This window comes from Salmo salar, chromosome ssa20, assembly GCF_905237065.1.
Source record: "Salmo salar chromosome ssa20, Ssal_v3.1, whole genome shotgun sequence".
NCBI classification, from domain to species: domain Eukaryota; kingdom Metazoa; phylum Chordata; class Actinopteri; order Salmoniformes; family Salmonidae; genus Salmo; species Salmo salar.
The window spans coordinates 76,080,292-76,095,186 of record NC_059461.1 but is presented as its reverse complement, the minus strand read 5'-3'; the positions used below and the strand labels follow the sequence as shown (position 1 = coordinate 76,095,186).

General features: G+C 43.7%; 1 non-coding gene across 1 annotated transcript; it reads right to left on the bottom strand.

Annotated features, from left to right (window-relative positions):
- Nucleotides 1-127: 127 nt before the first annotated feature.
- trnai-aau (transfer RNA isoleucine (anticodon AAU)) lies at nt 128-201 on the bottom strand. Its single transcript has one exon. It is a non-coding gene; the product is annotated as a tRNA-Ile (tRNA).
- Nucleotides 202-14,895: the final 14,694 nt, after the last annotated feature.

Below are 14,895 nucleotides of genomic sequence, written 5' to 3'. Positions count from 1 at the left end.
TCATATTATGATTTGGTTAAAACAGACGCAGTTAGCCTATCCTTTATATTGTCTTCAAAAAGCATATATCGGTAATTCAATAAATGCACTCTGGCTATGGTAGAAATATAATCTGTTGTAAAAGGAATGGCCAGTACGGGTATCGAACCCGCGACCTTCGCGTTATTAGCACGACGCTCTAACCAACTGAGCTAACCGGCCGTGAAGAGGGATTGTCAGGCAGAGTATATAGCCATAATCCAAATAGATAAGGAACGGACATTAGGTTTTCATCCAATTGGCAATAGATTTTCATGCGAATATTCTAAAATCAGCATAAAAACAATATGCGCATTTCCCCACCAGATATGTTTCCATCAATTTGGCTTGTTGCAGATACAAGCCTGTGTGTGATGATGTGGTGCACATAACACATATTTTTGCGGTTGAATTCCTATGTACCGAATGAAAAATACAAGTAAAATAGATTTTTTGGGGAAGCCTGGCTTCTCTTACAGCCATGAATACAAACCACTGTTTTTTACCTATTTTTCTTTGATTAATCTCTCGTTCATTTTTCTTCTTCATTAGTGCCACCAACTGACTGGGTGTGGAACTCGTCACCTACGTGGGTATATGCTTGTAAAAACCAATGAGTAGATGGGAGAGGCAGGACTTGCAGCACATTAAGCTTCTAAAATAGAACCAAGTTCTATAGAACTAAAATAGAACCAAGTTCTATTTTAGCATCTGGCTACCAGATGCCCATTGACTCGCGCAAGCAGTTTTGATGAAATGATTGAATAACATGTATGTGTACATTTATTTTGTAACGCTCACGCACGCAACACGGGAGGTCTGGTCAGTATGTCAAGCTCCTCCTCTCGTCTCGATGGGTCCCGCCTTGCCTCTCTCCACCACCTGCATGACCCTCAGCACCTGGTTCTGGACACACCTCCGTATCACAGCTGTCATGACTGTCCTGATCAGGTCAGGGTACAGGAGACCACCACCCTACAGATTATCTCCCAAACCCCCAACAGAGGAGGAGAGATCTAGGGGTCTGAAGATGTGGGGGGTTTTATGACACCTCACGCCCATAATAAACCTTAGGCCACTGAGAAATTCCTTTGTCCTCTCACTATGGAGAACTGGCCTCAGAACATTAAAACATGCAATAAAGGGACTTTGGAACAATGGTTTCCGTCAGCCACAATGGTGGTCATGACGAGAGGTGGAATATGAAAATGTATGTAACTTTTGAATTGTTATTAAAGGTTAAGAGATGACGTTATTATGAAAACATTGTACCTTTAAGAGTTTTCCCAGTATATGCCTGATGTTTATACATTGTACGTTGTGTGGAAAATATCCAAATCAAAGAGAATGTTTTGGTAAAAATGAGATGTGAAGGTAGTGTCTAAAATAGGATTTTAGTCAAATCTAGGCCTTGCCCCTTAACTTGGTCCGCCCAGAGAATTGCCCTAAAGGCGGTTACGCCCACTTCTGACTCAAGGGTATAAGACAGGAGAGTGAAGAATTAACATATCAGACTAATTGACCCCAAGCTGCAGCGAAGGTCTAACAAAGTCAACGAACCCCAAAACGAAACACAAGGTTGAAGACAAAGAAATCTTTTTCTACACGAGCTACGGACGAGTAGCTGTGTCTAAGCGGGTGAATTCAAGCCGAACCACCCAGCCTCCACTCTCCATTGAATCGTGGTATATACACCGTTCGAGTCCGAAGCTGTGAGCTCTGAGCTACAGAGCTGTCTGTCCTCAGAAGACCCCTTTCAGATCAAGGGCGAGGGATCAGACCACTTAGCCAAGAAGGACACTGACATCGTGAGGACAACCAGAGAGTTGCGCCGGAGAAGTGCGTCATTGAGAAGCCTAAACGACACACGCGGAGCTTCCCACCTGAGACCTCCAACACGTAATTACATCATTATATTCTGACCCATAAGAGCGGCAGTTCGGGGCAAGGCTAGGTTTAAATAAGCATGGCTGACAAATGAACCCAAATGTATATTTCTCTCGTGTACTTTCTTGGTTTCTCTCTCTTTTAAATCCCCATTTTGGGTAACACGCGCCATAGTGTGTTGGCCCGTTATACTAAGTCCTAATCAATAGCTAGACTGTGTTTTGTGTATGTGTATTTTTATCATCATTTTAGCTTGCTAGTAAATAAATAATCAACTAAGATTGGTGTGGTAAACTCATTGGTGAAGCCCGGGTCCGTGCAGATTCCCGGATTATGCGACGTTCAGAATGAGACTGTAGAGGAAATTGATTAATTTAGCGACTGTTGTAAAATCGATATTCTGATATCCTTTGAGTTAATTTGGGAAATAGAAACTCAATCAAAATACTGTTCCCATGGTGCCCCAGGTTGATGAGTTAATAATTGCTTGATTCATTGCTTAATTCATTTAATCACGCAATTATAAACCGTTAATCATTCGATAAGCAACAGTCGTCACATTAACTAATACAACGTCATGACACAGCCTACACGTCGCTCTGCTGCTGCCCGTCCCTCTTCCCTGTCCTCTGGTAGTCACACTGGTACCCCTGGGTGACAAAGATGGCACAGAGGGCCTTGGTGTCGCTCTCCCCCAGGCCCAGCTCCCTCAGAGCAGCCCCCCAGCCTTGTCCACCCGGCGATTCTTGGGCTGTGTGCGGAGGACAGAGGTGGTGGTGGGCAGGCTGGGGGCCAGGTCAGGCACGCGCTGCAGTACCAGAGTGTGGCAGCTGTGGAAGGTGTCAGAAACATACCCTAAAAGCAGGCTGACCTCCACAGTGGACAGACTGAGGGGATGATGATAGAGAAATAAAGGAAGACAAACTGGTTTATCATTTATAATGACCACCTTAGCCGAGAGGCAAATATGTAGCCTACAGCAGAGATTAAATAAACAAAACACAATATCCTAAAATTCACTACATTCATAGTGGCTTGACTGAATAAAGAGGATGAGGATAATGATGATGAAGATAGTGGTCTGTCATAGTCTTCATAGTGTGTTGTTTGATGGCTATCTCACCTGTCCTCTAATAGAGAGGTCCAGACCTGCTTTTGTTGTTTTTGATTGGCCAGAGCCTGCCTGTAGTTCTTCAGCATCCCTGTCAGGACCCTCTCTGCCTCATCCAGCTCCCCAAAACGACCAATGACTGCGTCCAGCCGACTCCCCAATCTGGAAACAAAACAACCTCAGAACTTCAGAGGGAAGACTCAGAACCTTAGATAGCATAGCAGTCAAGAGCATTGTGCTGAAAGGTTGCTGGTTTGAATCTCCGAGCCGACTAGGTGAAACATCTGTTGATGTATCCTTGAGCAAGGCACTTAATCCTAATTGCATCCTGTAAGTCACTCTGGATAAGAGCGTCTACTGAATGACAAAAATTTAAATATTGTCTGGTAGCGCTGTATATTTAATACGATAAAGAAATGACAAGGTATTTGTACTGTAAAGTGGCAATTGTATATATTTTTTTATTCTTCAGGATTCATTAAAACAGGCACCACTAGGCACGTTGTGGTACGTAGGGAGGTACCTGGTAGTATGCTATATACCTCATAACTTTCCAGACTCCAAGAAGCCTTTTAGAGAGGTCCCCTCTGAAAACATCCTGTAGCTCTCTATTAAAACACTCACTCCCACACATGCACTCTATACACTCTCCTATGCTTCCACAGACACAAATACACACAGGAAATGCTGTTAGCTGTTGCGAGATGAGTGAGTGAGCGAGGTGTTATTTTAAAAAGTGTCTAAAATAGAAAGCAAATGGCTACTCTGGTATTAGTGCAGGTCCATGGGTAATACTAGAGTACTCGTCCACATTGTATTTCTTCTATCTACATTCTCAGTACAGCGAACAGTGCATGATTATGGACTTGATAAAAATACACTCTGGTTGATTTTATTCACAGAGTGGTTGGCTGGCTGATGTACTGTCTATGGTTCTGCTGAGCAGTGGAGTAAAATTGTCCTTAGTTTGGTTTTACCACCGCTGTGGTTGCAGCACACAACATGGGGGGAGACCGTTGGCCTCAATTTGGACATGGTGTCTAATCTAAACATCTGTTCATTATAATATGTAGGGAAGGCCTACTATATGCAGTAGTAGAGCCTATGGATGGTAATCTACTAATCAGATGCATTTACATTAGCTGGACAGCAGGGGAAAGTAGTGTTTCATCAACATTATCATCATATATCATACACTGCTCAAAAAAATAAAGGGAACACTAAAATAACACATCCTAGATCTGAATGAATGAAATAATCTTATTAAATACTTTTTTCTTTACATAGTTGAATGTGCTGACAACAAAATCACACAAAAATAATCAATGGAAATCCAATTTATCAACCCATGGAGGTCTGGATTTGGAGTCACACTCAAAATTAAAGTGGAAAACCACACTACAGGCTGATCCAACTTTGATGTAATGTCCTTAAAACAAGTCAAAATGAGGCTCAGTAGTGTGTGTGGCCTCCACGTGCCTGTATGACCTCCCTACAATGCCAGGGCATGCTCCTGATGAGGTGGCGGATGGTCTCCTGAGGGATCTCCTCCCAGACCTGGACTAAAGCGTCCGCCAACTCCTGGACAGTCTGTGGTGCAATGTGGCGTTGGTGGATGGAGCGAGACATGATGTCCCAGATGTGCTCAATTGGATTCAGGTCTGGGGAACGGGCAGGCCAGTCCATAGCATCAATGCCTTCCTCTTGCAGGAACTGCTGACACACTCCAGCCACATGAGGTCTAGCATTGTCTTGCATTAGGAGGAACCCAGGGCCAACCGCACCAGCATATGGTCTCACAAGGGGTCTGAGGATCTCATCTCGGTACCTAATGGCAGTCAGGCTACCTTTGGCGAGCACATGGAGGGCTGTGCGGCCCCCCAAAGAAATGCCACCCCACACCATGACTGACCCACCGCCAAACCGGTCATGCTGGAGGATGTTGCAGGCAGCAGAACGTTCTCCACGGCGTCTCCAGACTGTCACGTCTGTCACATGTGCTCAGTGTGAACCTGCTTTCATCTGTGAAGAGCACAGGGCGCCAGTGGCGAATTTGCCAATCTTGGTGTTCTCTGGCAAATGCCAAACATCCTGCACGGTGTTGGGCTGTAAGCACAACCCCCACCTGTGGACATCGGGCCCTCATACCACCCTTATGGAGTCTGTTTCTGACCGTTTGAGCAGACACATGCACATTTGTGGCCTGCTGGAGGTCATTTTGCAGGGCTCTGGCAGTGCTCCCCCTGCTCCTCCTTGCACAAAGGCGGAGGTAGCGGTCCTGCTGCTGGGTTGTTGCCCTCCTACGGCCTCCTCCACGTCTCCTGATGTACTGGCCTGTCTCCTGGTAGCGCCTCCATGCTCTGGACACTACGCTGACAGACACAGCAAACCTTCTTGCCACAGCTCGCATTGATGTGCCATCCTGGATGAGCTGCACTACCTGAGCCACTTGTGTGGGTTGTAGACTCCATCTCATGCTACCACTAGAGTGAAAGCACCGCCAGCATTCAAAAGTGACCAAAACATCAGCCAGGAAGCATAGGAACTGAGAAGTGGTCTGTGGTCACCACCTGCAGAACCACTCCTTTATTGGGGGTGTCTTGCTAATTGCCTATAATTTCCACCTGTTGTCTAATCCATTTGCACAACAACATGTGAAATGTATTGTCAATCAGTGTTGCTTCCTAAGTGGACAGTTTGATTTCACAGAAGTGTGATTGACTTGGAGTTACATTGTGTTGTTTAAGTGTTCCCTTAATTTTTTTGAGCAGTGTATATTAATAGTAATGCTCAATTGTTGAGGTAATGTGTTAAAAGAAGGTCTAATGTTTGTTAAACATGAATATTGGTAAATCCCCATTGAATTACAAGTCTTAATCTCTAAAAGCATATAATATATGTTTTATTTGTCACATACACCAGATAGGTGCAGTCAGTGGCGACCCGTCATTCAGGGCAGGTGGGGCAGAGCCACCTGTTTTGAGCCCCACCTGTTTAGCTAAAAAAAGCTAAACAGGTGGCTCTGCCTCACCTGCCCTGAATGACGGGCAGGTGGGGCGGGAAAAGTCTGGACACACCAACTCTTTCAAGGGTTTTTCTTTATTTGTACTATTTACTAGAATAACAGTGAAGACATCAAAACTATGAAATAACACATATGGAATCATGTAGTAACCAAAAAAGTGTTAACCTCTATGGGCTAGGTGGGACGCAAGCGTCCCACCTACGTAACAGCCACTGGCAGCCTGTGGCGCGATTTTCAAAACGTTAAAAATCCTATTACTTCAATTTCTCAAACATATGACTATTTTACAGCTATTTAAAGACAAGACTCTCGTTAATCTAACCACACTGTCCGATTTCAAAAAGGCTTTACAACGAAAGCAAAACATTAGATTATGTCAGCAGAGTACCAAGCCAGAAATAATCAGACACCCATTTTTCAAGCCAGCATATAATGTCACCAAAACCCAGAAGACAGCTAAATGCAGCACTCACCTTTGATGATCTTCATCAGATGACAACCCTAGGACATTATGTTATACAATACATGCATGTTTTGTTCAATCAAGTTCATATTTATATCAAAAAACAGCTTTTTACATTAGCATGTGACGTTCAGAACTAGCATACCCCCGCAAACTTCCGGGGAATTCGCTAACATTTTACTAAATTACTCACGATAAACGTTCACAAAAAGCATAACAATTATTTTAAGAATTATAGATACAGACCTCCTCTATGCACTCGATATGTCCGATTTTAAAATAGCTTTTTGGTGAAAGCACATTTTGCAATATTCTAAGTACATAGCCCAGGCATCACGGGCTCGCTATTTAGACACCCGGCAAGTTTAGCACTCACCATAATCATATTTACTATTATAAAAGTTTGATTACCTTTTGTTGTCTTCGTCAGAATGCACACCCGGGACTGCTACTTCAATAACAAATGTTGGTTTGGTCCAAAATAATCCATCGTTATATCCGAATAGCGGCGTTTTGTTCGTGCGTTCCAGACACTATCCGAAATAGTGAAGAAGTGTCGCGCGCATGGCGCAATTCGTGACAATAAAATTCTAAATATTCCATTACCGTACTTCGAAGCATGTCAACCGCTGTTTAAAATCAATTTTTACGACATTTTTCTCGTAGAAAAGCGATAATATTCCGACAGGGAATCTCCTTTTCGGCAAACAGAGGAAAAAATCCCAAAGGCGGGGGCGGTCGGGTCACGCGCATAAGCCCAGTATCCCTTGATCGGCCACTTGAGAAAGGCGATAATGTGTTTCAGCCTGGGGCTGGAATGACGACATTCTGTTTTTTCCCGGGCTCTGAGCGCCTATGGACGACGTGGGAAGTGTCACGTTAGAGCAGAGATCCTTAGTAAATGATAGAGATGGAAAAGAAGTTCAAGAAATGGTCAGACAGGCCACTTCCTGTAAAGGAATCTCTCAGGTTTTGACCTGCCATTTGAGTTCTGTTATACTCACAGACACCATTCAAACAGTTTTAGAACATTTAGGGTGTTTTCTATCCATATGTAATAAGTATATGCATATTCTAGTTACTGGGTAGGAGTGGTAACCAGATTAAATCGGGTATGTTTTTTATCCAGCCGTGTCAATACTGCCCCCTAGCCCTAACAGGTTAAACAAATCAAAACATATTTTATATTTCAGATTCTTCAGCAGTAGCCACCCTTTGCCTTGATGACAGCTTTGCACACTCTTAGCATTCTCTCAAACAGCTTCATGAAGAATGCTTTTCCAACACTCTTGAAGGAGTTCCCACATATGTTGAGCCCTTGTTGGCTGCTTTTCCTTCACTCTGCGGTCCAACTCATCGCAAACCATCTCAATTGGGTTGAGGTCGGGTGATTGTGGAAGCCAGGTCATCTGATGCAGCACTCCATCACTCTCCTTCTTTGTCAAATAGCCCTTACACAGCCTGGAGGTGTGTTGGATAATTGTCCTGTTGAAAAACAAATGATAGCCCCACTAAGTGCAAACCAGATGGGATGGCGTATCACTGCAGAATGCTGTGGTAGCCATGCTGGTAAAGTGTGCCTTGCATTCTAAATAAATCCCTGACAGTGTCACCAGCAAAGCACCACCACACTATCACACCTCCTCCTCCACGCTTCACAGTGGGAACCACACATGCGGAGATCATCCGTTCACCTACTCTGTGTCTCACAAGTCACGGCGGTTGGAACCAAAAATCTCACCTTTGGACTCATCAGACCAAAGGACAGATTTCCACCAGTCGAATGTCCATTGCTCGTGTTTCTAGCAAGTCTCCTCTTCTTATTTGTGTTCTTTAGTAGTGGTTTCTTTGCAACATTTCAACCATGAAGGCCTGATTCACACAGTCTCCTCTGAACAGTTGATGTTGAGATGTGTCTGTTACTTGAACTGTGTGAAGCATTTATTTGGGCTGCAATTTTTGAGGCTGGTAACTTTAATGAACTTATCCTCTGCAGCAGAGGTAACTCTTGGTCTTCTTTTCCTGTGGCGGTCCTCATGAGAGCCAGTTTCAGCATAGTGCTTGATGGTTTTTGCGACTGCACTTGAAGAACCTTTCAAATTTCTTGAAATGTTCCGCATTGACTTACCTTTATGTCTCAAAGTAATGATGGACTGTCGTTTCTCTTTGCTTATTTGAGCTGTTCTTGACATAATATGGACTTGGTCTTTTACCAAAAAGGGAAAGGGGGATAACTAGTCAGTTGTCCAACTGAATGTATTCAACTGAAATGTGTCTTCTGCATTTAACCCAACCCCTCTGAATCAGAGAGGTGCGGGGGCTGCCATAATCAACATCCACGTCTTCGGCGCCCGGGCAAATAGGGCTATCTTCTGTATACCACCCCTACCTTGTCACAACACAACTGATTGGCTCAAACACATTAAGAAGGAAAGAAATTCCACAAATTAACTTTTAACAAGGCACACCTGTTAATTGAAATGCATTCCAGGTGACGACCTCATGAAGCTGATTGAGAGAATGCCAAAAGTGTGCAAAGCTGTCATCAAGGCAAAGGGTGGCTACTTTGAAGAATCTGAAATATAAAATATATTTTGATTTGTTTAACACTTTTTTGGTTACTACATGATTCCATATGTGTTATTTCATAGTTTTGATGTCTTCACTATTATTCTACTGTCGTGTCTAGCATCATTATAGGTGAAAACTGTTATTTTATCAAATCAATTCTCTGTAATTATTATTACGTGATTAAACTAATCATGTAAATGTAAGAAGAGAAGGGGGTTTTGGAAGGAAGACTAAGGAACATTTGTCTTTATCGGACCTGGGAAGCTATTCTCACATAAATACATATGCCACTAACGATCGCTCATTGGAAAAGCAATGCATTGTATTTACGTGAAGCTGGTGATGTGAGGCTCTGGTTTGCCCAGTCGATGTCGCCCTGTCATTGTGGAATCTTCCGTGTCGTCGTGTGAGAAGCTCACGTGGTCTGAGAGGTTCATCTCACTCTGGAGATTCGCCCACGTCTGTCAGTGTTCTCGTACTAGATTTGCTACATTTCCAGCTGCAGTCTGTTAGGCTGTCATCTAGGACTCACTTCTTGAGTGATCAATAGTTCAGAGTTCATACCATTTTACGTGTAAGCTCCCACGTTTCCTGGCCTGTATGGTTGACATGGTATTTGGAACTCGAGTGACTTTTCGTTATGTAGAGTGGATATTCAACTATTCGCCACCACAGCTCTCGTTGGGGTTTGCTTAGTCCAACGTGAATTGGGTCACGGGGACTCTTATAGAAATGTAGAAAATGGGTTGGTTCATAATTTCCAACCAATGCCTATTCACTTAGGTGTGGCTACTGACTTAGTTAAACTTTACAGGGAAGACGATTTTCTCATTTTAAAAGGTAACATCACATTACATCACTTCGCAAATAGTTTCATCTTTACTCATTCATTTTATACAAGAATTAGATGCAAACCTCATAACTGAGGCACCTGTATAAACAAAGTTAGGGTAATGTGGCTGTATTGTCTTTCATGAGGTCCTAAACATGAAACAAAACGGACCGGGTGGTAGTTGGCTTCTCCACCGACCATTCTCAAATTCTGGGATGTAGTAGAATTGGGCGGGAGAATCCCTTTGTCTTACTGTGAATCTCTCTCTCCATACTGCATGGCCAGGGAGAGTCTCTTTACGGAATTTATGACGTGGGGGTTAAGTCATAAAACTGCCACCTCCCTAACAGGAGATGTTCACATCTCTGCTAGCCAATTCACTGAAAGGGCTAGCGTCATGACACTACAATGTAGAAAATAGTAAAAATAAAGACAAACCCTTGAATGAGTAGGTGTGTCCAAACTTTTGACTGGTACTGTGTATATACATCTTTTGTTGTTGCCTGTTTTGCATGTCATTTTGCCATTAGTACGTGTCACATATCAGTTGGCAAACAACGTAAAAAATAGAGGTAAGACATCTCCAAAATGCAGATATTTCAGCCTAGCTCAGTGCTTTCTGTGGTGGTGAGGCAGCCAGCAGAAAATGCGGAGCATAGGGGTTGGTAATGTTCTCTAGTTGTGCTGTGATTTGCTCAGTGTTCTGTCACTCATGGGGTCACTACATCACCACAAAATCTACAGGGTGAGCTCTAAAATTCAAGACCCTTGGGTGCTGCCATAGAGTTACATTAGAAGTGCCCATCCAAGAAAGCTTAAGGTCATTGGCCACAGAAAAGATTATCATGTCAACATCACACTTTTAAAACCTTAGCTAGCAAGCTACACAAGCAGTCATCATCATGAATCACATCAACTATCTACTGGCAAATCCTTTTCAATCCTTGTCATATGAAGAGAAATTATAGATAAAACGTATCGGTGTCACACCCTGATCTGTTTCACCTGTCCTTGTGATTGTCTCCACCCCCTCCAGGTGTCGCTTATTTTCCCTGGTGTATTCATCCCTGTGTTTCCTGTCTCTGTGCCAGTTCGTCTTGTATGTTCAAGTCAACCAGCGTGTTTTTCCCGTGCGCCTGCTTTTCTATTCTCTTTTACTAGTCCTCCCGGTTTTGACCTTTGCCTGTTTTTCTGGACTCCATTCCCACCTGGCTGACCATTCTGCCTGCCCTGACCTTGAGCCTACCTGCTATTCTGTACCTCTGAACTCTGAACTGGTTTTGACCTTTTGCCTGTCCACGACCATTCTCTTGCCTACCCCTTTTGGATTGTTAATAAACATCTTGGACTCTAACCATCTGCCTCCTGTGTCTGCATCTGGGTCTCGCCTTGTGCCCTTATAATCGGTGCTCATCGGCCATTGGACATAAACATTACACAACAAGTTGGAGATTGCAAATTCAACAATGAGTGGTTTGGAAGGAATCAGTGGCTAACTGCAAGCAGATGCAAAGCAATCACTAGCCTGCTATTCAGTGGAGTGGGTGTTTGGTCCAAGTCTGGGTTAATGAGTATCTTTTCCAAGCTTAAGGATAAACATTCAACACCATGGGCCAGAAAAGTTTGAATACATTGACTTCTGCCACGTTCAAAACAACTGGAAACTCGGAACAGGGAAATCTCAGACTTCAGTGAGTTCAAGACAGCTGGGAACTCGGGAAAAAAACAAGCTCAGACTGGGAAAATATGGATTGAACAGTCATCCAACTCAGAATTCCAAGTCGGGAACTCAGGCCTCTTTCTAGAGCTCCGACCTGAAGATCACTGATGTCATAATTCAACCTTCTTTTTTTCAGAGTTTACATTTACATTACATTTAAGTCATTTAGCAGACGCTCTTATCCAGAGCGACTTACAAAATGGTGCATTCACCTTATGATATCCAGTGGAACAACCACTTTACAATAGTGCATCTAAATCTTTTAAGGGGGGGGTTAGAAGGATTACTTTATCCTATCCTAGGTATTCCTTAAAGAGGTGGGGTTTCAGGTGTCTCCGGAAGGTGGTGATTGACTCCGCTGTCCTGGCGTCGTGAGGGAGCTTGTTCCACCATTGGGGTGCCAGAGCAGCGAACAGTTTTGACTGGGCTGAGCGGGAACTGTGCTTCCTCAGAGGTAGGGGGGCCAGCAGGCCAGTGGTGGATGAACGCAGTGCCCTTGTTTGGGTGTAGGGCCTGATCAGAGCCTGAAGGTATGGAGGTGCCGTTCCCTTCACAGCTCCGTAGGCAATCACCATGGTCTTGTAGCGGATGCGAGCTTCAACTGAGTTCACAGTTGTGTTGAAAGCACCATGAATCCAGAGAATGTACAGTTACATGACCTACAGCATTGTCAAGCAAGTAAATGTTTCTGAGATTTTTGGACCACTAAACAACTATTGGTTTAGAACCACAGAGAATTACCACAAGGTGCAAAGAAAACAGGAGCTGCCTCCACTCTTCCAGCACCATTTCAACTTCGACATTTCAACATCATCAAATCACCTCTGCCTAGTCTAATAAAGTGACAACCAAAAGATACCAAAAACAATTTAGTCCAATCAATGCAAACTAAATATCCTGTGGCTGTCCATGGTCATACTATACACGCTTTTAATTTTTGTTGTCCTAGGCTACCTGGCTAAAATGCTTGCTCGCTAGCCTAACTTCTTTTCATGGTCAACATTTGCTAGTTAACACTAGCCTTTTACATCTAGCTACATATTGAACTTCCATCCTCTCAGGCCAGGGGCACAAAAATGTATGAATTAATTAATGGTTGGATCAGAATCACCATTATAATCATTGGCCAGTATGGAAAATTATGTAAAACCACAAATCCAAATTCCTATCTCCACCCATGGCTAATTTAGGAAAGGGCCGACTAGCTAGCCACCGGAGAACAACAACACAACGAGATGCAACAATTCAGGTTTTTCTGTCAATGACGTATGTACTCAATGGGATTTGATAGGAGTGACGCCAAATCCAAGATGGCTTACCTTGACCCTTTTTTTTTGGTCCCCCAGGACCATTCACACATTCGCTCAGTTTAACTCAACCGCTGACTGGCACATTTTTTATACTTTTTTTGTTGAAGGAGACCAAATGCTTGCTGGCTTCCTTTGTCTTCAATGCAACAATGTCATACTCGTTTGGACCAGACAGCATCAGATACATGGCCTACAGGTAGAGAGACAGAGGGTCGCTGTTTCGCTTGCTCTGATGCTTTCTCCTGTGAGATACATTCAGCCTCTTGCGATTTGAAGGAAAATTATAGTCCGTTTTTTTGGGGAAGCCTGGCTTCCCTTGGCATCCATGAATACACGCCACTGCATATACAGTGCATTCGGAAAGTATTCAGACCCTTTGACTTTTTCCACATTTTGTTACGTTACAGCCTTGTTCTAAAATATATTTTTTTTTTAATTCTTCATCAATCTATACACAATACCCCATTTGCGAAAACATAAATACTATATTTACATTAATATTCAGACCCCTTGCTATGAGACTGGAAATTGAGCTCAGGTGCATCCTGTTTCCATTGATCATCCTTGAGATGTTTCTACAAATTGATTGCAGTCCACTTGAGGTAAATTAAATTGATTGGACATGATTTAGAAAAGCACACACCTGTCTATATACTGTAACCAAGCCATGAGGTCGAAGGAATTGTCCGTAGAGCTCCGAGACAGAATGGTGCCCACCAAAAACCTTCTGCAGCATTGAAGGTCCCCAAGAACACAGTGGGCTCCATCATTCTTAAATGGAAGAAGTTTGGAAGACTCTTCCTAGAGCTTGCCGCCCAGCCAAACTGAGCAATCAGGGGAGAAGGGCCTTGGTCAGGGCGGTGACCAAGAATCCGATGGTCACTCTGACACAGCTCTAGAGTTCCTCTGTGGAGATGGGAGAACCTTCCAGAAGGACAACCATCTCTGCAGCACTCTACCAATCAGGCCTTTATGGTAGAGTGGCCAGACAGAAGCCACTTCTCAGTAAAAGGCACATGACAGCCCGCTTGTGGTTTGCCAAAAGGCACCTAAAGGACTCTGACCATGAGAAACAAGATTCTCTGGTCTGATGAAACCAAGATTGAACTCTTTGGCCTGAATGCCAAGCATCACGTCTGGATGAAACCTGGCACCATCCCTACAGTGAAGCATGATGGTGGCATTATCATGCTGTGGGGATGTTTTTCAGCAGCAGGGACTAGGAGACTAGTCAGGATCGAGGGAAAGATGAACGGAGAAAAGTAAAGAGATCCTTGATGAAAACCTGCTCCAGACCGCTCAGGACCTCAGACTGTACGAATGTTCACCTTCCAACAAGACAACACCCTTAGCACACAGCCAAGACAACACAGAAGTGGCTTCGGGACAAGTCTCTGAATGTCCTTGAGTGGCCCTGCCAGAGCCAGGACTTGAACCCGATCGAACATCTCTGGAGAGACCTGAAAATAGCTGTGCAGCGACGCCCCCCATCCAACCTGACAGAGCTTGAGAGGATCTGCAGAGAATAATGGGAGAAAATCCCCAAATACAGGTGTGTGAATGCATTCAGTTGTACAACTGACTAGGTATCCCCCCTTCTCTTTCCCTTTCCCTTTCAACAAAGTACTGAGTAAAGGGTCTGAAGGCTTATGTAAATGTCATATTACCGTTTTTTTATGTATACATTTGCAAAAATGTCTAAAAAACTGTTATCGCTTTGTCATTATGGGTGTTGTGTTTAGATTGATGAGGGGGAAAAACTATTTAATAGACTTTAGAATGAGGCTGTAATGTAACAAAATGTGAAGGGGTCTGAATACTTTCTGAATACACTGTACAGTATTGTAATGAAACAGGCAGGGAACAGGCCTCGAACCGTCGACCTTCTATAGCCCGAAGTCTGTGACACAGAAGCATTCTCCAGCGGCAGAGTCGATATCCGCGCTTATAAACCCAGG